Source organism: Canis lupus, chromosome 31 (assembly GCF_011100685.1).
Source record: "Canis lupus familiaris isolate Mischka breed German Shepherd chromosome 31, alternate assembly UU_Cfam_GSD_1.0, whole genome shotgun sequence".
NCBI classification, from domain to species: Eukaryota; Metazoa; Chordata; class Mammalia; order Carnivora; family Canidae; genus Canis; species Canis lupus.
The window spans coordinates 13,577,845-13,601,774 of NC_049252.1; the positions used below are offsets into that span (position 1 = coordinate 13,577,845).

At 33.2% G+C, this 23,930-nt stretch overlaps 1 long non-coding RNA gene across 1 annotated transcript in view; it reads left to right on the top strand.

The window, feature by feature from the left end:
- Nucleotides 1–7,290: 7,290 nt before the first annotated feature.
- LOC102154980 overlaps nucleotides 7,291–23,930 on the top strand; it is a 385,976-nt gene continuing 369,336 nt past the window's right edge. The window contains exons 1-2 of the long non-coding RNA XR_005382146.1: nucleotides 7,291–10,892; nucleotides 11,731–11,838. This is a non-coding gene — a long non-coding RNA (uncharacterized LOC102154980). The remainder of the gene's footprint in view (nucleotides 10,893–11,730; nucleotides 11,839–23,930) is intronic.

Genomic DNA, 23,930 nt, shown 5'->3' on the forward strand with positions numbered 1-23,930 from the left:
GATAAGATCACATGCTCAGGTACCAGAGACACATGAATATTGGGGAGACTAATCAACTCAGTATAGCGGAATGTATTTCACTGGGTTGGGATGAAGATTTAAAAGAAGCAATTCATATGACTAGCTCAATAGGTAGTACACAATACATTTTGGTTGCTACTGTTGCTCTTTATTTAAGATCACTTTTTGGAACACCTGGGTGGCCCAGTGATTGAGAGTCTGCCTTCAGTTCATGGTATGATCCGGGAGTCCCGGGATCCAGTCCTGGGATCAAGTCCTACATTGGGCTCCCTGCATGGAGCCTGCTTCTCCCTCTGCCTTTATCTCTGCCTCTCTCTTTCTCTGTCTCTCTCTGTGTCTCTATTGAATAAATAAGATCTTTAAAAAAAAAATCACTCTTCATTGGTTGACCTGGGAGCATAATTATAAGGGGCACATTCATAGGAACTTGCCATTAAAAGGTATAAATTGGGGTTTTCTCAAAAAGTATCTGCAAACTTTTCATTATATCTTGTCACTTATCCTATAGTGCTTTACACATCTTTTTTAATGGGAAAGAAAAAAATAAAAGAATTTTTTTCTAGTAATTGTGGCACCGTTTCACAAATTTGTAAATATAATATAGCCATTGTTATAGCTAGTATTGTTATGGCAAGTATTAGAGTGGAACATATCATTACTGTTTTAGGTGGTCATCCAACATTGTGTTATAAGGAATGCAGCATATATAACAAATCTATTTCTAAGTATAGGAAGAGTAGAAAAAGAAGTATAATACCTTAGGGAAGACTTCCGAATCCAAATATAGCATTTGGCATCCAGCTTGAGTAAGAAAGACCTCTATACTGAGTCCTTTTTTAATTTTGCTTTTATTTTGTCCAGCTTTACTGAGGTATGACAAATTTTAAATTACATATATATGTGTGTGTGTGTGTGTGTGTGATGTACAATGTGGTATTTTGATATGAGTATACATAATGATCACAACACTCAATCAGGCTAAATTAACATATCCATCACTTCATATGGTTATATTTCTGTATGTATATATATAGTAAGAACACTTAAGATCTACTCTCCAGGCTAATTTCAAGTATGCAATGCATTAATATTTATTGTTACTATGCTCTGCATTAGATCTCTGAAACTTATTCATGTTATAACTGAAAGCTTTTACTCTTTGACCAACATCTCCCCATCAGCACCTCACAACCACTGTTCTTCCCTCTGTTTTTCTAAGTTTGTGATTTTTAGATTACACATATAAGTGAGAGCACATAGCATTTTTTTCTGTGGGTGGTTTATTTCGCTTAGCATAATGTCTTCCAAATTCATATACATTGTCACAAATGGCAGGTTATCCTTCTTTTTTAAGGCTGAATAATATTCCACTATGCATATATTTCTGTATCCATTCATCTATCAAGGACACTTAATTTTGATTCAGCTTTTATAAGCAACATGTTTTATGTAATTTTCTCAAAAATAATATAATCTTAGTTTTTGAACATTTATAATGTCTTTACATTGTCTTTTCAAATGAAACAAAATTTGTCTAGCCTATCAGCTCTAATACCTTCCATGTCATATAAAAGAAAAATAAACTCACACTGACTTACACAATAAGGAAATTTAATGATTCATATAACCAAAAACAGTTGTAGGTAGAGTAGGATTAAATCTGTGTTTTAATCAATAATATCAAGGTGCTTGTTATCTTTTCTTTCCTCTCTGTATTCTGTGATATCAATTTTATCCCCAAAGCTTGGTTCTGTCATAGTTACCAAAGGTATCTCCCAGATACTTAAGCCTCTTTTTTAAGTGAGAGGCTAGATCAATTGTGGTTAGGTGGTCCAACACTCAGAACCAATATCTGTGATTGAAAGAATGCAGTGCATTGATTGGCTAGTGTCTGGCTTTTCCCTAATTCTAATGGCTTAAAGTAATAATAGTTCACCTCTGATCTCTATCACTGGAATCCTTTTATTCCAAAATGCATGTACCTTAATGTTGTATAGATATTGTTAATTTTTCATATTATAGAGAAATAATACAAACAACTCATTTTTATTCCTATGTGGATAACTACACACATGTACTGTTTCTATTTTGATAGTGGAAGACTTGTCCTTCAAAATTGTAATTTTTTTTTTTTTTTGCTCTAGTGATCTAGGTCTGGATCTTCCTCTGTCAATTTTTCCAAGAAAATAATGATTGGTTGATTACTTGATTGAGGTTTTTTTTGAGAGAGAGAGAGACAGAGAGAGAGTCAAGTGTAAGTGGGGAGAGGGGCAGAGGGAAAGAATTCCAAGCAGACTCCCCACTGAACAGAGAGTTCAACATGGAGCCAATCCCACTACCCAGGAGGTCATGAATTGAGCCAAAATCACAAGCCAAGCCACCCAGGTGCTCTGCAAACAATGACTTAATTTGACATTAGGCTTGAGAAAATTCTCTTCTATCTTTGCTATCTGAAACTTATTTATTTGTTCTGATGCTTAAAGAACATTATTTTTGAATGATCTTTCCATTTTTAATTATTTCTACTAATCAATTTGTCTTTCATAATTTCTTCTTCTTCTCATCCTCCTCCTCCTCCCTCTTCTTCTACTTCTCCTTCTTCCACTTCTCCTCCTCTTCCTCCCCTTCCTCCTCCTCCCGTTCCTCCTCCTCTTCCTCCTTCTTCTGCTTCTGTTTCTTCTATTCTTCTTTTTCTTCCTCTTCTTCTCCTCCAACTGCTTCTTTTGTCTCGGTACAAAATAAATCTTTTTGATCTCCTTACTAAGTCTTTATTTTTAGTTGAGAACTTTTTCTTCAATTATATTTTTGCATTCCATGATTTTCCACTTGTCCCAGTATTTTATTGAGGAACTGTGAGATTGCTTCTGACTCTAGTTATTAGAATGGTTGGCTCTTAGAGTAGAAGCAGGTTAGAAGCAAAAGAATAAATTTGATTTTAGGAGAATGGAGATATAGTGCTCTGGGCATTTAGAAAATGGAATCTGGAGAGATACCCCTGGGTACCTCAGTTGGTTAAACATTCAACTCTTGGTTGTGGCTCAGGTCATGATTTCATGGGTCCTGGGTTGAGCCACTCATGGGGCTCCACATTCAGTGGGGAGTCTGCTTGAAGAGTCTATCACTCTGTCCCTCCTCCCATTCCGACACATGCTCTTTTTCTCTCTCCCTCTAAAATAAATAAATAAATCTTAAAAAAATAAAATAAAATGGGATCTGGAGCACCATAGAAGTGTCTGTATAGAAGATTTAGAGGTTATCAACCCATTTGTAAATCAATTAGATTTCCTAGCAGAGCATGAATAGAAAGAAAAAAAAAAAAAAAGCCAAGGAGAGAATCTTAAGTAACACCTACATTTAAAGCGTTGAAAACAAAATCAGATATGTGAGAAGGAAAAACAAAACAGGGGAAACAGTGTCATGGAAATGAAAGGAGTAATTGTATTCCTTTAATACTTATTTATCAGGAATTGCTTTCTGGACATTATTTCCACATTTAGAAAATATTGAATAATATATCCCTGAAATAAATGTTTAATCATTGTTTTAATTTAATAGTTTTCTAGAGCACATTTTAATAAACTTTTGATTTTAGAATAATTTTATATCTATAGAATTATTGCAAAGATTAAACAAAGATTTCCTGTATATCACACACTCAGTTTCTTATGAAATTAGTTTGATATATTTATCATAATTAGTCAAACACAATTGGTACATTATTACAAATTAAAGTCCATGCTTTATTCGGGTTTCCAGAGGTTTTTCCCAGTGCCTTCTTTTTTGGTTGTTGTTCCAGGATGCCATCCAGGATACCACATTACATTAATAGTCATTTCTCCTCGAGCTATTCTTGGTTGTGACAGTTTCATATACCCCTGTTTCTAATGACCTTGACAATTTTGAGGTTCACTAGCCAATTGTTCCTTAGAATGTCTCTCAGTTGGAATTAAGGTGATATTTTTCTTAAGTTTATACTGGAGTAGTGCTTTTTTGGCAGGAAGACCACAAACATAAATTGTATGGACCCATCACCTAATATCAAAGTTGAACACTATCAAAATAACTTATCACTGTTGATGTTAGCCTTCATCAGTGGGCTTTAGAAGTGTTTGTCACCTCTCTCCATGGTAAAGTTGCCTTTTTTTCTCTCTCTTTCAATATTATGCTCTTCGGAAGGAAGTCACTATGTTCAACTTACAGTTAGAGTAGGCAGTTAAGGAGAGGCAGTTGGGACCTCTTTCAGTTGCCTCCTGTATCCTTTTGATAGGTCTTCATCACTGTTTATCTTTTATTTTTATTTTTTGGCATTTACCTACTTTTTGGTACTATAAGATATTCCAGGCCTGTTTTGCAATATTTCCTGCCAAGTCCTAGAATCAGGCATTTCTCCACTGGAGACCTAGTTTTATTTTTTACTGGAGAAGAGTATTAGAAACCAAGATCTGGGTGCAGGATGTGTACATTTATAGTGGAACCCCTGCATCCTAGGCCCTCTCCACTAACAGAGTAGAAACAAACATACATGTATTTATATCTTCTGTTTTTTCCATCACCAGTTTGTCATTTTCCATATATATGTACTGTCCATATATTGGTGTATTTATACTAAAGCATTTCAATCAGAATTCTATTATAAATGATATTTTTTAATTTTCAAATTTTCATTTTTATACTGCTAGTAAAAAGGAAAACAGTTGGCTTTTTTAAAAGTTTTTAATGTATTTTTAACCAGTGTTATTGAGATACAATTGATATATAACACTGTGAATTTAAGGCGTACAACCTGTTGACTAGATATGCTTATATACTGTTAGCTAATACTTCCATCGTATCACATAGTTCTTTTTTATAATGAGAACATTTAAGATCTACTCTCTTAGCAATTTTCACAGTACAATGTGATACTCTTAGCTATAAGCACAATGTTGTATGTTAGGACCTCAGAACTTACTCATCTTCTAATTGGCAATTGGATTTTGTTTATTAATCTTGTATTCTGAAAACTTGCTATAGCTGCTTGATTTTTAAAAATTCTTTGGTATGTTTCTATGTAGACAATCTTATCATCTATGAATAAAGACAATTGTTTTTATTCTTTTTCAATGTTCATACTTTTATTTTCATTTCTTGTTTTATGGCATGAGCTAGGATATCCTATATAATGTTACAGAGGAGTGATGACAGGGAATATCCTTGCCTTGTTTCTGATCTTAGAGAGAAAATGTCTCATATGTTATCTGTAGGTTTTTGTAGATGTCATTCATCAGTCTAGGGAAGTTCTCCTATATTCTTAGTTTTGTGAGTATTTTTATTATGACTAAGTGTTGGATTTTGTCAAATGCTGCATCTTATGTGTCCATTAATTTGGTCATATGATTTTCCTTACCTAGTTTGTTGATATTGTGGATTACACTGACTAATTCAACAAATGTTGAACAAGCCTTGCGTTCATGGAATAAATACTACTTGGTCAAGGTGTATAATTCTTATACATTACCAAATTTGACTTGTTACTATTTTATGAAGGTTTTTTGTGTGTGTCTGTGTTCAGTGAGAAACACAGGTCTGCAATTTTTGGTTTTAATCTAGTTTCGCCTTGTTGAATAAGCTGGGTAGCATTCCTCTGCTTTTATCTTTGGGAGAGATTGTGAAGAACTGACATCATTTCTTCCTTAAATGTTTGTTTGATATAAATCATATGTAAAATTATTTGGGTTTGGTGATTTTTTGGGGAAAAGATGATTGATTGATTATTAATTCAATCTATTTATAGATGTGAGGATATTCATGCTGTCTCTTTGGATATTTGGATTGTTCATAATATTTGGATTGTTCATAATTCTCCTGAAATTATAAAATATACTTGATAAAATATAGAAATGCCTACAGAGATTCCCTCAAAAACCAGATTTATAGTTCTAGACAATGCAGTGAAACACAAAATGGTTTTTAAAAAACTTACAGCGGAAATTCTGAAATTTTAACCAGATTATTAAAATGGGTTATCAGCTTTCCACATTTGTTAACTGCACCATATTTGTTTGTTCATGTGTGTTCCTATATGTCTGTCTGCACCTCCATTTGCTACCCCAGGAAAGAAGTGGGTTTTTTTAATCTATTTTTAAGAATTGTATGTTGTATTATGTTTTATTTTAAATATTTTCTAATGATGTTCATGGAAAATACATGGTCATTTAAGATCGTTTTCCTTATAATAATTTGAGTTTTCCATGATCTCCTTCAATTTACATTTCACATCTATTTAAAATTGTTTCTCGGTGTTTTATGGGTATTCTCATTAGGAAGCAGGTGTTCAAAGTACTGTGTTATTAGTAGTACTGTAGCTTGCTTAGAGTGAAAGCCATTGTAGTGTAGTTTGCAATTTACTCTGTAGTAATAATGGGCTTTTGTGGACAATGATTATGTCTTGGATTTTATTTTTAAATGTTAGCATTTGAAAAGATACATGGTCTTTCTGGTCTCAACTAGCATGGGAAATAATAAGGGAAATGTTTAACAGTCATCATTTCACACAGGCAGTGACATATCCAGGCACCTGTAGGCAATGACATCACGAAGCTATAGGGAGACAAAACATATGACATTTTTCATGATAATGTCTTCACAGTAACTCTTTTATTTATTTTAAGTACTTGAATATGTAATAATATCAACATTTTCATAACATCCTATTGTATCCATAAAACCACTGGACATTACCATCTCAGCATTCTGAAATGCTCAATGAATGCAGTCCCATTCTCTTTGGAATTGGCTGTTGGCCTATCAGTTTGTTTATTAGACCATCCAAAACACGACATCTGGGGCTGTGGGTTTTTTTTTAATATTTTATTATTATTCATTTATTTATTTATTCATGAAACACACACACACACACACAGACACAGGCAGGGGGAGAAGCAGGCTCCATGCAGGGAGCCCAATGTGGGACTTGATCCCGGGTCTCCCAGATCTCACCTGGGCCGAAGGCAGGCAGTCGACCCCTGAGCTGCCCAGGGACCCCCTGGGGCTGTGTTTTTTATCCAACACAATCCCTAGCCCAGTGCCCCACCCAAAGTAGGCACTAAATCGAATTTTTTGAGAGGATGAGTGAATCAGAAGATGAATGAATGGTCACATCCATAAATCAGCTAATGGGAATTGTCTGTGAGTAAAACAGTATTTCATTACAGTGGTAATTCCAATCACCTTTATCTTACCTCACCCTACTTCCTCTGGGCAAGTGTGTTAGTTTCCAGTTGGCTTCTTCTTTCTCCCTCTACTAATCTTGCATGGAGATCTCATTGACTCTTATTTAGAGGTTGATACCAAACCAAGAGCAACTGTCTTATCATAGTCATATCATATTCCCAGGCTTTGCCCAACCTCTGTGGAAGTATTATGTAAGTGTACATCAAGAAGTGGGAATCTTGGTGACCATCTTGAAATTCTGCCTACCACAATGGCGGAAATATTCCTTGACTAATCCATTTCTCATTGTTATCTTGCTGCTTCCAAGTGGAGTGTCCATCCCTTAATTATCTGGACAAATAGGGTTTCCCTTGGTAGATATTCTGATGAACGCTTGACTTGTTTTGTCTTTGATTACGTTCAGTATCACTACATTTACTTTAGCCAGACTTTCTTGCAAGTCATCCACATTTCTCTTTCTTCTTCATTTAGAGTCTCTTCCCTTCATAAAAGTTATTTGCATTTCCCCCTTACAAACTTTGACTTTTTGTGTTTCCAATTCTTGAGAGGAAATTTTTAGGGTCTATCAGGGCTTGTTTATAATTGCTCCTGCATCAAAACTGTTTCAAAATCAAAGATTTACACACCATTTTTTTATTGCCCTAAAGGAAAAGCTAGGAACCTATTTATTCCATAGTCTTTGTAAAGACTGTGCATATTAATCGTGCACATACTATTTTACTATGTACCACACAATGACTTAAACACAGGATTTCTATTCAAAATATGAAATAGAAAGTATCACAGAAGAGTGGCAATTGTGTGATATTGTCCTTTTTAACATCACAGATGGCTTTTATATAAAACTTCAGCATACACATAATTTCTTCTCTTTTCTGGAAGATGGGAATAATGTACACTTCCTTAATCTCTTGGACAAAATCAAACACTTGAGTATAGATACAAATTGCTTTCCAACAATAAGAGAATTTTTCACTCCTTTTTACTTAGACATTGTATGAGTTTCCTCAGGTTGCCATAACAAATGCCACAAACTGGATGGCTTTTTATTTTTTTCACAATCCTAGCAGCTAAAAGTTAAGATCAAGAGCCTGAAGGTTTGGTTTCTTCTAAAACCCTCTCCTTGCTTGCAGATAGACTTCTTCCAGTGTCTTCACGTGGTCTTCCCTCTGTGTGGATCTGAGTCCTAATCTCTCTTGGAAGGGCACTCACTAGTTATATGGGATGAAGGCCCACCCTAATAACCTCATTTAGTGAAATTGTCTCTTCAACATTCCTAACTCCAAATACAGTCACAATCTGAGGTCCTGGGAGTGAGGACTTCAACATATGAAAAGCTGGAAGGAGAAGAAAGTTCAGCCCACAACACTCATGATAGGAACTAGCTGCTTTGTGTCCCGGCATCTAAGGAGAAGTTCAAAATGCAAAACACAGTGTAAAAGAAGTAATTACTGAGATGAACAGATGCTATTATGGGACCCCATTTTATAGCTGTGCCTCAGTGTTGTTTCTAGAGGAACTTTCCAGAGCAGTAAGCACCCAGTATATGCTTGGTAGATTGTAATCGACCATTCAGAGAAACATGTTGAGTATTTTCTGGAATTGAATGAAAAGGGCAAAAATAAGCCATTTCCCAGCATTTTATTGGATTCCATAAGAATTTTGAGCATCAGACTATACTCTGCTATGTAGGAGCCAGTTCCAGCAGGAATCTTTTGGGTTCCTACACATATTATTGTCAGACGAAGGATAGCAACCCACCTGTTATACAATATTATCTTGACATGCATTTTTAATGAATTGGGTCCCTCAGTTTATGTGCACTCATAAAACCTAATAGTTCAACCTCTCTATAACCATATTCACCACTTCCCATCTGAGGAAATACATTTTATTATAAAATTACAATTTTTGTAATTTAGATCTCTAGTTTCTAAGATAAGAAAACAGACATATCATTTGGGGGCAGGAATAGAAACAAAGTAAACTCTGCTTAAAACAGAAGAAACAACTTTTTGAAAACATTGCTGGACATACTTTCACAGTTCTTGAGAAATATTTATTTTTTGTTCATCTTCTGACTATGGATAATGAACCGAATTTTTTAAGTTAAAAATAAGTTTTACTGGCTATTTGCCCTAAATGAAGAGACATCTTCTACCCCAATGCAATAGCAAAAACTAAAATCTCTAACTGAAAAGATGTCTTCTCTCACACTATTATCCATAATTAGGAATTTGGTCACAAGTAAGAGTAACTTGGTGACAGCCATGTTATCATACTCCTCCTAACTTCTCTCTCTTCCATATGTCGAATGACTTACTGATTTATTTTCTCCACAGGTACAATATTTGGCTCCTAGCTAGTGTGCAACAGATCTTTGTTATCAGATCTTCTTCCTGCTACTTCAGATAACTTTGACGATTACTTAAATTCTACTTCCCGGACTAACCTCTCTTTCCTTTCCACTGTAGGCTACCAGTGGGCACATTTTAGAGCACATTTACCCTCTGATTAATAGCTAAATAAGCTTAGAAATTTAGGAAAGGTAAATTGGGCCACTTGGTACTTTTTCATATAAGGAAAACAAACTACTTGTGTGCCTCAGTGTTGCTTCTGGAGGAACTTCCCAGAGCATTGAGCAGTCAGTACTAACTCCTAGCATGATGTGAGTCTTTCCAGTCTTGTGATGTCAACTTTCTATCTTGCCAGGGTTAAAGAAGTTTGGATTAGGGTAAATAGGTACCATTTTCTTAGAGATGCATAGTATCTTCTTATTGTTACACTCAAGAGTTATGTTAGTGTTAATTTGAACAGTCAGAAGAGTTTAGGTTAGAATTTCAAAGAAATGTATGAATCCTTCAAATCTCAATTTTCCTCTATGGTATAAAATATCACTCTTCTTTTAAAAAGATCCTAAAATCATCCCAAATTACCAGATCCAAATGCTGAACAACCAGTCCGTGTTTACCACGAGGAATAGGGTTAAAATTTGCTCTCCAATGACAAATCCCAACCCGGAACAGATTTCAGCCAGGCAGCTAGCAGAGCTCGCCGGGTGAACTGCACAGGCCATGGTGGGTGCACAGCTCAGAGCCGGAAAGCAAACAGCTGCTGTAGCCTGATTTGAGTTAAAATAGTGTGAGTGTTTAGTCTGGCGCACGGCTTCAGGGGAGATTGGCAGCTGGGTCAAACAAAGTCCTTCCATTGGCTCTCTTCCCAGGCAGCTTCTGCTAGTATTTAGGTACTAGTGCAGTGTAGGGCCCTTTTCTCAGGCAAAAGCTAACATCTGACCGCACCCTCTTTGCTTTTCCAAAAAAAAAAAAAAAAAAGAAAAAAAAAAAGAAAAGAAAAGAAAAAGAAAAAAGAAAGAAAAGAAAAAGAAAGGAAGGAAGAAAAAGAAAACAAAAAAGAAAAAAAGAAAAAACCTTTTTCCTTCTTTCATTAAGATAAATTCGCCAATAGACAACCTCTCCCACTAATTGTGTATTAGCAATGTATTTTATCTTGAGAGCTGACGCACTGGGCTCTCAACGTGGTGTGGAAAGCAGCCTGTTACAGTGCTGGATTCATAAAAGGGCCTTTATGGTTTGTGAAAGAATATCTGTGTGCTTAGGCAGGAAACTTTTTGATCTGCAGAAAAGCCAGAAGACATCTAGGTAAGGCTACATATCAAATCTACTTTTGGGGGGAAAAGTTGGGCAGTGAGAATGATTTCACCATCGTCGTGACTTTGGAGTGTGCATGTTCACTTTTGTAGAAGTTTAAAAGGTACTGACTGTTGTTTGCTTATTTTTTGTTTGTTTGTTTAAATCTGAAGGGAATACTGTGGTCTGCATTTTTACGATTTTGTTTTCTGCTATTGAACTGATTATAGTGGATATAGAGTTTTACTATATAGCAAAATCTTTGTAAACTGCCACAGAAAGAAAGTGTATTTAGAAGGGAAATTGACAAGTTTTAAAGAGTAATTGTACAATCATTTGAGGACAGAGGAACGCTGCATTAGACTAACAAGGGTTTAATTACCAAAAAAAGTTTAATGTTGCTTTGGAAGGAATATTAAGTAAGTTGTCTTTGTCTCTTACTTTTTAATTTTAGTCGCTGATTTAGCCTGTTGGGTCACATTTTTTGTTAGCGCTGAAGGCTGCCATGAATCCCTAATGAGGCCCCTTTGCACATGATTTTGGCACTTGGCCAAAATCAACTTCCCAGCGGCAAGCTTTCTGTAAAGAACCTGGAGCAATTTTTTTTTTTTTTTTTTTTTGATTAGAAATCATGTCTGAAAGCTGCCACAACCAGTTGTGTAGGCATGTCAAAATGACTTTATACAGTAAATATGAAACAAGCACGTAAAAAAATTTCCTGATATTGTTGCTCTTTATCATTATGAATTCCTGCTTGTGGCCACCTCAAATAGGTTAGAACAAGAACAATCTCTTGAAAAGCAATCTGAAAGAAAATTTACTGATTTTTTTTTTTTTTTGTTTTTCTCAGCAGACCAGAGTAGGGGTGGCCATCTCATTGAGATGTATACAGTACGAAAGGGTTATTCAAAACACTTGAGGATAAATAACAGATGAATTCTTAAAACTGTTAATCTCTGTAAGTAATACTCAGTGAACAGTAAGTAATGAAGTTTTCTAGAAGTTTCGTTGTACGCACAATTAAGCTTCACAATTTTTAAATAGGAATTTTGTATATTTTAAATGTTATGGCATTTGGGATTCTAAAAAGTCTTAACATTTATTATATAATTTTAAAAATTTATTAACATCTTGGTGGTATTTCTAGCAAATGTTTTAAAGAAATGTTTGGTATTTATAGATAACTGAATAACTTTAATAATTGTTTTCGATTGCTTTTTTGCAATTAAACATGATTTTTCATGAAAGAAATTCTGAAGCTAAAAGACACCTTACACTCAATTTTTGGAACTTTGGATTTTTGACTTTACTATAACTGAATTTGTCTTGTAAGCTGATATGTTATTTTATATACTCCAGTATTTTAAGAGTTAAATTCTCAAGTTGCGATGAAATACTACAGTAATCAGATATTAACAACCTTGGATTTTATATAGCCGTTTTCAGCAATACCTTTACACATTAAAAGTAGATACACTGCAGAGTATTTAAAAGTAGAAAAGTAGGAAGGATTTCGGTTGCTTTGTTTCTCTTTAAGAAATCCTATTATCATTGTCCTAAATATTATTTTGCTTCATAGGTTAGTCGAAAGTAATTTAGAGTGGAACTTTATTTTCTACTTTAAAATAATCATATTTCTCTTTAAAAGATTAATAAGACCTAGATTTACTTCCCCTGCAATGAAATATGATTCGGACCTGTCTTATTAGATATGTTTTTCCTATATTTATCACTATGGTTATCTTCCCCTTATTATTACACAATGTAAAATGTTGCTAATTTGGGTCATAGAAAAAAGTGAATATTACTTTAAGTAAATTTTAGCACTAGAAAATGTATCTTGATTTCCTGCAGATCAATTTATGTTTATGTACAATTTATGTTTATATACAAAATGTTTTGAATTGTTGTGGGCTGAATTATGATGCTGTATATACTTTACTACTAGTTGCTTTTAGGCAAGGAGTGTTTGAAATTATATCAGTCAACATTAAAATATATAGATGTTATAAATTGGGAAAAGGTAATACATATCTGCTGTTTATAGAAATTTACCTGAATAAGTTCTATACTTCTATGTGAGTTCACAGTGGAAGTCTCTTTTAATGCAAACTTCTGTAATTTTTAAAAAGGAATTAAGACATAACATTTCAAAACTTGGGTAAAAACAAAAACATGTTATCATCAAACAGGTGCAAGAATAGTAAGATCGCTTGTCTTATTCAGCATAATTCTGGCTTAAAAATTATTTTTAATTCTATTTTTATTGTAATCTTAGCTCTCATACACGTAACATTATTTTGTTTTCATTTTTTATTATTTTAAAATCACTTTTACTTATTTGAAATTGGCAGAATATTTCTCTAAAATATACTAATAATTTTTCTACTGAAAAACTTAGGTTCTATTTTTTTTGGTTACTTAGAAGTGATAGTAAAGTAAATGCCTTAAAATATAGAACTTTTAGAGGACATAGATATGCTAGTTTGTGAGTGCAGAAAAAAAACTTAATTGTACACAATTACTGAAAAATATTTTTGAACTGAGGTAGAAAAAGTAAGTATTGAGAAGAATTTGTCATACTCTATGAAAAAGGCTAAGGAATTTACTTTCTTTTGCTATAGCTATGAATTGTAATTGAGCATTTCAATGGTATGGGCTTTTTGACAAAATTATTAGTTAATTTTACTTGGAAGCATAAATGCAAAATACTGATTACATTTTCTTTGGTGAACTGACATTTTAAAAACAATTTTCAGAATCCAATTACTTTAAAAAACAAAAATAGTTTAATATTTTTGCTAAATCTATTTATGAAGAACAGCTTGAATGATTTATTTGTCATGTTTTTCCATCCTTTTGGGAATATTAAAACCTACTTCACTTTACAAGTAGAAACTTCTTCACTCTTCAGAAAAGTAAAATTCATTTGTATTTGTCAATTTAGATTTGGGGCCTTTACCATTTTAAGTGTGACAGAGTTTTTGTTTCAATTATGCAACAGGCACATAAAGTGCTTTCTGTCCCCTAATTAAAAGACATATTATATAATTAAGTGTTAATTTTAATTTTGTGTTGAAAAGAAAGCTTTACAACTGCAGTATTCTATCCTTAATTTTTAAAATGTGAGAAGTGTTTGCAAGAGGGCATTCTTGATGACTGTTTCATCATTTAAATGAAATGCTTTGTTCTACATGGTCTAAATTCCAGCGATGAGATAAATGTATTGCTATACTAGATAGAACGTCATTATTGAATTTTGGCACAACTTCAGTGACCTCTGCCACAAGAGATTAGTATATGTGAGATGATCTAGAATTTGCAATAACAAAGTAAATAAGTGAAGCACGTGAGACACTAACCTTTGTTGTTTTAGAGAAAGTACGTGCAAAATAAAAGGAGGTACTTTTCAAGTAAACGGCCGATAGGAATATTTTGTCATTTCCTTAAAGCCATACATCTTGAACATTAAAAAAATAATTACAATTTGTAATGCATTTGTAAGACGTTCTCCATAGAATTAAGTGCAGTATTTTAACTATCATATTTCCAAATGATAAACATAAATTAGGTAACCAAGTAATTTTTAAATGTTGTGCTTTGATTTAAATGTAGTTAATATTGAATGAAAAAATAGTTTTCTCCAGGTTGAAGTCCTTTTCATTTAAAAGAATGGTTGATTTACACTTGTTGCACTTTTTAAACTTAATATTGGTTTAATTTTTAAATTATCACAAAGTAAACTTTGCTATTTGATATAGTTTTTAAACATGGTAAGGCTTATTTTACAAGCAACTTGACCTATTGTATGTTTGAATAATGATGATTTAAGTTTACCTGTATATTCTACTCTCAAAATCAAGATCAGCAAAGGGATCTCCTTTTTGAGGCTCAAAATTTTTTTCTAAAAAAAAATTTCTCTTGTTTATGCGTTCAGGTATTTTTTCGTCTTGAGTATCTGCCTATCTCCTGAGGCATCTGTCTTGTGACCATTAGGCTAGAGAGTGTAGTAGGAAGGTCTAAGTTTATTCTTACTCCATATTGCTCTAAATAAGCAAAAGGTTTGAATTTCTTATTGAAATCTAGTCTGTTTGACTCAATATAGACAACCACATCAAATTCGATGATTGGGATAGATTAAAAGCACTGAATATTCGCAAGTTAGTGGTCATTTACATGTTTGGGTGGTGATTCTAAAGATTTGATTATTACTGGCTTTACATAATTACTAATTTATAGAACATCTGGAATCTCATCATTTGCTTCAAAAACTATTAATATTACTAATTTTATAATTGCTTCCTCTTTGCTATTATTGAAATGTTGCGTAATAGTTTTCTTTAAAAATACCATGAGACTAAGTGGTGTCTTACTTTCTATTTCTCCCATTAACAGAAGAGGTCAACATGTGTGTGGGGGGCGGGGGTGGGGGGATGCTTGAAATATTTCAAAAAAATTTCCCTTCTGTGATTATCAACTATTTTACTATTTGTGGAGATTTTGAAAGGAGTGATTGTATGTTTGAATGTTTATCGAAATGTGAGGAATACACGGGCTTTCTGTGGACTTCGGTTACAAAACTAAAGTAGAAAATAAGATTGAGATTAATGACATGGTGTATTTTTATAGCCACTAATCACAACTCTCTATTCACACATAAACAGCAAGCTAGAAAGATACTCAATGGGCTCTAAGAGCAACCTTCATTGACTCTTCACTCAGGAACAGCTGAGAAAGTGGCAGAAAAGGGATGGTTGTGGCCCTGTCTCTATGATCTATGGCCCATGCAGTCATTCCCTGTTTTTAAACCCCCTACTCCTACTTCCCAGCTAAAGTCACTATTCTCAGAAATTTTTAGACGGAAGGGTTGCTGCAGAACACACTCATTCTTATTTCTCAGTGGAAGGTGTGTGGTTGGGGTTTCTTTGGCAGAGGCAGTGTTCTGTGTATGGTGACTTAAAAAAAAAAAAAAAAAACAGTTTGAGTAGGTCAGCTCAATCAGATGACCAAATCAGCATAATAACCAAGCTAAGTAAGCCTTAGGAAGCATAATTAGTTTTTCATTCTTCCCTAAACCTGGGCACTTTCCTGAAGAATGCAGACAGTTGCATGTGAAAGGTTGAGTTGCTAAAAACTCTGCAACATGTATATTCGATTTGTGAGTTGTTATAAATTATTTTTTGTTCAAAGTAATATATATCAATATGTATTGTGTGTCTAAATTATTGAAATGATAGAAACTATTGTCCTGAAATTAAACTTGTGGGATAAGCTTTAATTCTATTTGAGAAGTACTCTGCAAATTACTTTTTTAAAGCATTTCTTTAAAAACAATTTTACTACATTTTTCATGAGGCATGACGATTTAGACGTACTTTGTGCCAGTGGAGCAATTTTTGAAAATTATATGTATGCTTCCATCACTTGTTCTGGTGGATTCTAACCTGATCACATGTTCTTTTCTCTCCATTCCTAGAATCCACCATCCATAGATAGATTTTTTTTTTGTCAATAGTTAGTTTTAAATACAGTTAGATAGGACATTCAAAAAGATTGATGCGCAGAGAATTCATACTCAAGTGTGATTTAGCTATTTCTAAAACATCTTCAATTGTCAGGAAATGAATCAACAACAATGTAGAAACAGAATGATTTGTAATTTTGGCAGATGGAACACAGCAATAATCAGTTCAGAATATTTATGGAATGATAACATTTTTCTATTGACATATTTTTGTGCCAACAGTTTTAATTTGGAAACTGCTATTTGTTATTAGAAGGCAGTAGTTGACTTTGCTAATCAGTAGTTCAAAATGTCTAATACTAAGACAAAGGGCTGATTTATTGAATGAATAGGTTTTAGATAACATTTAAGTTATCAAACTACCTCGCATCTGGAATTTGTTTTAATTTTCAATATCTAAATCATTAAGAATGAATGTAATAGTATTTGCACATTTTTTACTCTCAGAACTAGACATGTCTACCTATGAAATTTGTTCTCTCCTCTTAAGGTGATCAAAAGCTTACGTCTCCACCCTCCATCTTAAAGTCTTCTCAAGATCAAACTTGGAATAGCTAAATCACATATAAATCTAGATTAATAAGGAGATGAGATTGTGTAGTCCAAAATGAAATTATACATAAGGCATAGGTATATACCAGCACTGGTATGGTCAGATATACAAATTGCATTGTAGGCTAAGCTTCTCCTTTCTCACTTGAGAAAAGTGCAATTAAAAGTAATTTACAGATGTGCAAATGCACAGCTGCTTTCTTCTAACTAAATTTCACAGAAATGAGCTAAATTATAATGGGTTTAAATGTCACACATTTTAATGGTTTTTAAATTGGATTGGAAGCATCATTACTAGGTTTACTAGATGAAGGAAATTAATACTTATGACTACCTGGGATAATTTCTATTTAGGTAGCAGAACCATTGAAGTATTGGAAGTTATAACCAGACCAAAACTTATAGCAGGTTTGTGAAAATTGATTATTCACTGTGTGGACCCACTATATGCACTCCATGCCTTGATGCTATTTGTATTATATAACCTCTGAGGCTGGCAAAATGATTCAGCTATAGCTGGGAAAAGTGTGTATGAGTGTATACATATATATTCATGAAATGGTGTGTAAGTGTGTGTGTGTGTAAGAAATTAAGAAATCTTTATATTTTCTTTGCTTAGTGATAAGGAAAATATTAAGAATAAGATACAGGTACATTGGTAAAAATAGAGAACACTGGTACATTGTTTTTTTGTATTGGATTGTAAGCAATGACTATCAACTTATATGTCTGGGAAATCAGTTTTTTTTTTTTTAATCCATGCATTTTACTTGGAGCTACTTACCTACTCAATAGTGATAAACTACTGTCATTAATATTATTCCATTGGGTAGAGACGTGTTCTTGAACAATTTTCTTGGTCTTGAAATAGACTTCTTTTCTTTGGAGCTAGAAATAGCCAAGTTTGTCTAAAACTCTTCTGGGAAGGCATGTTGATGGTTAAAAGAATAAGAGGAAGTAGAAGGTAAGGGATTGCACTGGACCAGGAATGAAAGAGTTTTTACCCTGTGTAAGCTCAGAGATTTATTATAATCAACCCATTACCATTTCAACAATAGTTTGCTTTCCTAAGAGTATTACTAAAAGAATTTCAAAAATTTGACCTTGGAGGTAATTAGAAAACTGACTCATTTGTTACTAGTATGCTGATGGAACCCTTTATCCTGTCTATGACATTTTTTCAAGTGACTCGAGCCCTGCCGTTGAAAATGCTATATATACCCAGTCGTTGATGCAATGATTCAGATCCTGTGCAGTTCCTCACATATCTCATCTCACTTAATCCTTTAAACAACCATCAAAGGTGGGGATCCTTTGATCCCTACTCAACAGATGGGAGGCTCAGAGTGCTTAAGTAATTTTCCTAGTTTCAGAGCTAGTAGGTGTTGATGTCAAGATTTGAACCTGTGTTGGTGGTGCTTCTGCATTCTACATCATGCTGTTATCCACTGTACTACATATTTAATGATCTTGACCTTAAGAGTATCCAGAACATTAACTCTAGCCTTTTGACTTAAAAGTTCTTTTTCTTAACAACAACACACACACAAAAAAGTAAAATCAACCATTTGATGGAGAGTAGCGGGAGACACAGATTTTTTTATACTGTAAGTATTTCTAATATTTGAAGTACGTTTAATATCATTCTATGTTAAGCAATAGCCAGTGACCACTGAAACACTTTTAGTCATCAGCAGCTTTTCTCTAGAAAAAGAAAAGATAATATATATGGGCAAAACTGCATTTCTACTCCAGCTCTTTTGCGTATCAGTGGCTTAAAGTATTAAGACCTGTGGAATAACACAATAAGGGGAAATATCTCAGGAAATTTCACTAGCTTGCTTTGTTAATGTATATGTTATTAAAAATAAAGACAGAGAGGCACAGTGATTTTTTTCCCTCTGGCCACTGATAACCATCCACTGCTCCCAAGCAGTGCAATATTTTGGCGTCCCACAAAAGCGACTCAGAATCCTTCCTAAAGTGCTTCATTGCTCTGAAGTAGGTGTTTCTCACTAGACTGCAACCATGTCTCTTTAAAATTGACAATTTGTCTATATCACAGGCTGTGCAGAAAGAAACTTGAAAACAGACCAATTGTTGGTAACTTTTAAGCAGTGGATTTTTAACCTCTGTTGGTAGGACTAAAACTTAAAAGAAATGGGGATACATATGGGCATGATATATACACTTTTATAAAATTGCTCATTTTATTTCAACTAAGTTTCACGTAATGCTGATATTGTTTGTGATTCAAAGTATCTCAATGAACACTGAAAAATTTCATTCAAAATCACTTTTCCAACACTCAGATATTTGATTTTTTGGCTTTCAGAGCTACGATCATTGAATGATATTTCTTTAACTCCCTTGTTTTTTGCAGGCGAAAATTATGACTTGGGAAAAATGGCCTTTTTGCTCATGATAATAACACTAGTTCCCAGAGGGTTGATTTTGAATACATCTTCCCTCTACATAAGGGCCTCTTAGCCTGTAAAGTCATTTATACCCAGCTAGCAAATATTATGTTTTTCTTATTTTAAAAAACTTTAGTGGTATAGAAGCATAATGGAAGGAGGATTTAGCTTCATTGCTAAATATAGAAAAGGCTAATCAGGGATCCCTGGGTGGCGCAGTGGTTTGGTGCCTGCCTTTGGCCCAGGGCGCGATCCTGGAGACCCAGGATCGAGTCCCACATCGGGCTCCCGGTGCATGGAGCCTGCTTCTCCCTCTGCCTGTGTCTCTGCGCCTCTCCCTCTCTGTGACTATCATAACTAAATAAAAAATTAAAAAAAAAATTTAAAAAAAAAGAAAAGGCTAATCAACAGTAATATAATTGAATATAAACTTCCCCATGGGTTATTGTTTCTGTAAAGTCATATTATTAAAGTTTTTAGTTTATAATTGCGTCTATGATGTACATTCTAGGGCATTCTATTCCTTTAATGAGTTTTGTTGAAACGTTCACTTAGCATCTATTCTGAAAAATTGAAGATAGTTCTTTAGATTTTTCTTTCTTTACAAGATTAAAAGGTTTTTTTAATGGTGATATTTGACATGCAATTCTTAAGCATACAGCTGGATGAATATTTTACATATATATACTTATATGCATATATACATGTAATCATCTCACAGATCAGGATATAGACATTTTCCACACTCCAGAAGAGTATCTCATGACCTACTGATATCTCTCACCATAGATTAGATTTACCAGTATTTTAATTTCATATAAATAGAATCACATACCATGTATGCATTTTTGTCTGGCTTATGTTACTCAACATTTTGTCCATGTGATTGCCCATTTGAATATATCAGTAGATTGTTCATTTTTATTGTGGTGTAATATTTTTATGTGAATGTGGCACAATTTATTTCTCCATTCTATACTTTTAAGTTGTGTCCAATGTCTTTTTACATGATTTTTTAAATGTACATCTGGTATCCAAAAGTTAGTAGTCAGTGTTTCTCTCTAATAGATGAAACATGAAAATAGGATCATTTTACATAAACCATTAAAAGCAGTCCTTGGTTTATGTGATAACTGATTCATGCATACTTGAAGCATGGGAAGTGAAGACTCAATATTACTGAGTTATTCATGGAAATATTTTCTGAAAATGAGAATTAGTATATTTTATTCTAAGTAGATGCTGAAGTAATATTTCTAAAATATTTAGATTCTTGACTTCTTTCCTTTGATTTTATTATTCAATATACATATATGTAACTATAATTATAGATTGCCCAAATATACATTTTTAAAAACTCAATTATCAATTCTTTTTTTTTATATAGTTTTTGTAGATTGCTGAAATGTTCTGGTTTAAAGCAAGATAAATTAATTTATCTTTGCCAAAGAATAACTTGAGACAATTCTAAACATATTAACCTCATAATTTCATATATGAGCAAAATAAGATCCAAAATTTTCACAATAGGGGTAATGACTTGTTTGTAAGCAATGGGAATAGTTTTAGAGAGATTTCTGTTACCATTTGCTATGTTATTTCTGATAGTTTCACAGTTCCTATGACTCTACATTCCAATTTAAGATGATCTGCTCCACTAGGAAAACACAAACATTACTAATAAAAATTTTGAAAGGTTTTTTTTATAGAAAAAATAAGATTAAGTTATTTAGATTATTATCCAATTCACCTATTGAGTTATTTACAAATTTTTATTGAGTGCATCTCCCAAGTGATGGGTATTATTTACATTTACTAATAAGCAACTGCTTTAAAAAATAAATAACATTAAAGTAGTATATTAAAATGTAGTTTATAAAGCCCTACCACACTATATACACATTAACTATAGAAAGGAGAATATATCACACTCTCCCATTTCAAACAATGAAATAATTAATATCCTATAGCTAGTAAAGACTGATCTATGACCTGTCCTGGGATTTTTTTTCCACTCTAAATCTTTTGTCTTTTATTACAAGGAACTACATTTCTGTAAATAATGGAATCCCATATAAGAGGTCCAGGGTAAGCAAGCAGCTTACTACAGGTTTTCAAAATCCTTTTTTAATAAAACAGATTTTATTTGTATTTATTGCACTACAAAATTCCCTTATAATCTGGAAATTTAGCAACAATAAATTACAAACAGTTTGTTTTACAGGTTTCTTTGGGGTTATATTTTAAAGACATTATAGCCCTTAAAAACAGCTATGCCACTTTCTAGTATTTTTGTTTTTAAATAACCAGTTCAAATTTGGCCAAGGTCAATGGTGCTTGTTATTATTTTTGACAACTATACAATGCCTGATAATGATTCCATTTCTGACACCAGCTGGCTGTAAGCTCCCCTCTCAGATGAATTCATAAATGGCCTGTTCACAATTCAAACATGTAATGGACACTACAAAATTCCACTGCTGTGCTTCTGCTTAATTAGATGTATTTGCATCTAATAGGAAGAGAAAACCAACTTTCTGCAAGGCTTTTCCCTCCATCATTTTGTCTTAGGTATTAAATAGATTTTTTAATATATACAGTGTCTAGAGGTCCCCAAATAAACTAATGTGGACCCTTAAAAAATACTAGCTTGTAAGACTACCATGCTATCTATCTTTGGTTGACTTCAAAGTATTGTTCCCTTTAACTCAGGATGTCACCTTGTAGCAATTGGCCTTTACTGACCCGTGAAAATGGATGGAGTTATTCTGATCTCACTATGGAGAAGGTCAGGTTCACAGCTTGGATTTGAGAACAGGAGAAGGAATTACCTTAGAGGAAGAAGCTGATTTTTAAAAAGCAAATGTTTATTTACATTGAGTTCATCAGAAATAGGTAGAGATCAGGAAGGAAACAACTACAGAATTACTTCAGGATATTTTTAAAGTGCCTCCACTTAGGTATCCTTGTCTAAATATGTTAAATTCATGACCATTTCCTCATGAAGAATGCATTGAACTTTTCACGAGAAGTTTTGAGATTTTTTACTCCTCAGTTAACACTATACCTACTTTTCTCACTGTGATATCCAAGCAATATTATCTTGAAGATTTTACAGTACTTAGTTCATCAGTCCTTATTTCTATTTTCTTATAATTCTCTTTGTTTGCTTTAATATAGCTGCTATCCCATGGTCATCAGAAATAAGTATTATAATACACTAGTCAAGACTAGCATGACTTGCAGATATACACAAGTAAAAAATAGTAGAATATAATACATGTATTTATTAGTGTATTATATATTTATACTACAATATATGTGTGTGTGTATATATATATATACATATGTACATATACCTATACCTACCTATGCATATATATTTAGTAAGATAAAGTTAATTCCTGGAAATTATTTTATGCTTTGGAGTTTTTATCTGGAATAGTCTAAATCTCAGGTTATTTTTGGTGGGTATACAAAGATTTGGAGAAAATGACAGTAAATATGACTTTTTTAATAAAAGTAATTTATTTTGAAACTATAATATTTAAATTCTGAAAACATTTTTTCATTTGTTAGTTTGATATAGAACAAGAAGCAGCACATTAATAGGTAAACATTTTTTCCCAGCATTATTTTTTGTTGTTGTTAAGGGAATGTGAATTTATATTTAACTATGATGAACAGAAAGAGCTAAATACATTTTTATTTTGTCTAGACTTATTGTGAAATGATAAAGTACAAAATTTCTAACCAATTATAACATGTTATTGAAGTACAGCATTTTCTGTCTAGGGTAGCTATTTTGTTGTAATCATGGTTACGAAAATAATTTATCAATAAGTTTTCTTTTGAAGGGAGTATTTGGTTGTATAAGATATTTCTTTAAATTTTCCCTTGTCTTGTTTGTAAGCAATGCTAGACTACAGAAGTTAAATGGCCATTCTGGCCAATAGGGACCACAATGATACCCAAACCCAGTAAGAAAATTGCCATATGTAGAAGATTGTTCTCCTGCCCTGTCAGAACTATTTATCTGTATTCTCTGTAGGCCTTGATGCCCACCGATAGAAAATAATATTTCATTCTGATGCATGTGAAATTTGTCATTTGAATTGTGTTAAAAAATTAAATAAAATTCAATCCATAAAGGATTAAAGAGACATAGATTATCCTATAATATTGCATTAATTGTTATGATTACAAAATAAACCCAAATAGTCTTTTAAAAGGAAATGTTGTAAATTAACTGGTAGGCCTTCACTGTATGCTCCTCCAGTCTCTGATGTATGCTAGTTATTGGGCAAGTGATTCAAGCAAAGAAAAGATGAACAGAGAACGTGTTCTATCCATAGGTCATATTAATGCCTACCTTTCCCCGGGAATAATAAAAATCAATCTGTAATCAGAGTAGTTAGTCAGCTAACAACCTTCATGTAATGAATACACATCTCTGTACCCTTATTTAGAACACATTTATCTGTATTTCTATTTCCATGAAGATTATAACTTGGTTGAAAATATTAAATACTAATAAGCTAGCTGTGAAAAATAGAA